This window comes from Ovis aries, chromosome 4 (assembly GCF_016772045.2).
Source record: "Ovis aries strain OAR_USU_Benz2616 breed Rambouillet chromosome 4, ARS-UI_Ramb_v3.0, whole genome shotgun sequence".
Classification (NCBI taxonomy): Eukaryota; Metazoa; Chordata; class Mammalia; order Artiodactyla; family Bovidae; genus Ovis; species Ovis aries.
Window position 1 is genome coordinate 93,295,362 of NC_056057.1, and position 2,010 is coordinate 93,297,371.

Sequence of the window (2,010 nt, forward strand, 5' to 3'; positions counted from 1 at the left end):
CCTGGCTGTTCTTTGGAAGGAATAATGCTAAAGCTGAAACTCCAGTACTTTGGCCATCTCATGGGAAGAGTTGACTCATTGGAAAAGACTCTGATGCTGGAAGGGATTGGGGGCAGGAGGAGAAGGGGACGACCGAGGATGAGATGGCTGGATGGCATCACTGACTCGATGGACATGAGTTTGAGTGAACTCCGGGGGTTGGTGATGGACAGGGAGGGCTGGCGTGCTGCGATTCATGGGGTCACAAAGAATCGGACACGACTGAGTGACCGAACTGAGACATTCTAATTAGTAAATTTAGAATATACTCTGTGGTTTAAAATGAATAAAAGACATTTTTCATTGTATGCCAGTGACCAGAAAATTCATGAGATGGGCCCAAGTTTTCATTCAAGGCCAAGGCCAGGACAAGCCCCATGGAACCATTTTAAAGGAAGCGTTGACAAGAATAGAAGCCACTTTATGGTTTCATCCCTCGAGTCATGATTGTTCAATCTAATAATTATGTAACTCAGAGATAGAGCAAGTCTTAATATAGAGTCACTCATGTCATGGTTTAAGGCAAGGTTTCTCAACCCTGGCTACATTGCCTTTTGAGCTGGGTAAGTTTTTGTTTTAGGGTGGGGAGAGGAATTCTCCTGTGTATTTTAGCATTTCTACCTCATCTCTAATCACTAGCACTCCCACCCCAAGCTGTGACAGCCAAAAACATCTCCAGACACAGCCAAATGTCTGCTGAAAGGGCAAAATTGTCCCTAGTTGAGAACCACTGTGGTAAGAGAAGCAAGGAAATTCTTTTTCCTTTCCCACCCAGTAAATACCTCCCTACCAAGATCCAAAGCATCTGAAGTCCATCATTCCACATTCATTTTCATTCCAGAGTATTCTTTTTTTTTTTATTTATTGGGCCATAGTTGATTAACAATACTGAGCTAGTTTCACATGTACAGCAAACTGATTCAGTTATACGCATATATATTCATTCTTTTTCAGATTGTTTTTCCCCACACTGAACAGTGTGCAGGATCTCAGTTCCCTGACCAGGGATTGAACTTGGGCCATAGCAGTAAAAGTGCCAGATCCTAACCACTAGACCACCAGGGAACTCTCATACATATTCTTTTAAATTCAAAGTCCTCTGAGAAGAGATGCCCAGCTGTTATCAGTTATTGATACATTACTCTTTTCTTTGACAGATTGGCCCATTTTTAATATACTGGTGGTCTGAAGCTAAGATGAGAGTAAGGCACAAAGATCTGGGAAAACTAGTTGGTTCCTTCCATGTCCAAAACATCCCTTGATCTTCCCCACACCCCCACCACAAATTCTCTCTTTAAGGAGTTCTACTTCTCTCCTGATTTATGGCAACGAATTTTTACCATGTCCCCCCAGTTTCATGTCTCTCAAACTCATCCTCTGCATTGTCCTTGGACTGATCTTTCTAATCATGCCCAGTCTTAACTCATAAGTCTTTAAAGACTTGACATCATCCAGAGGAAAACATCCAAGCTCTTAATAAGGCACGCACCCTAATTCCATCCATATGAATGGTTCCTAACCCCATGTCTTTGCCCTTGCTGTTCCCTTTCTCTTTCTTTCACTTCCCTTTGTTTACTGGAAAAGCTTCCAAACTTTCAGTTGTAACTCAAACACAGCCTTGAAAAATCCTTCTCTGATTCACTCAGCAATAATTAAGATGCTCCTTTTCCCAGGATGCCACATAACAGTGAGCATTATCTTTAGTGTAGCACTTACCTCTTTTTAAGTAAGGTTCCCTGGTGGCTCAGATGGTAAAAAGAATCCTCCTGCAATGCTGGAGACTTGGGTTCAATCCTTGGATGAGGAAGATCCCCTGGAGAAGGGAATGGCAATCCACTCCAGTATTCTTGCCTGCAGAATCCCATGGACTGAAGAACCTGGTGGGCTACAGTCCATGGGGTGGTGAAGATTTGGACACCACTAAGTGATGAACCTCCATCCATAGTTCATCAGGCACTCTATCTATCAGAT

The 2,010-nt window shown here is 42.8% G+C and overlaps 1 non-coding gene across 1 annotated transcript; it reads right to left on the bottom strand.

Annotated features, from left to right (window-relative positions):
- Window positions 1-1,032: 1,032 nt before the first annotated feature.
- TRNAK-UUU (transfer RNA lysine (anticodon UUU)) lies at window positions 1,033-1,104 on the bottom strand. Its single transcript has one exon. It is a non-coding gene; the product is annotated as a tRNA-Lys (tRNA).
- Window positions 1,105-2,010: the final 906 nt, after the last annotated feature.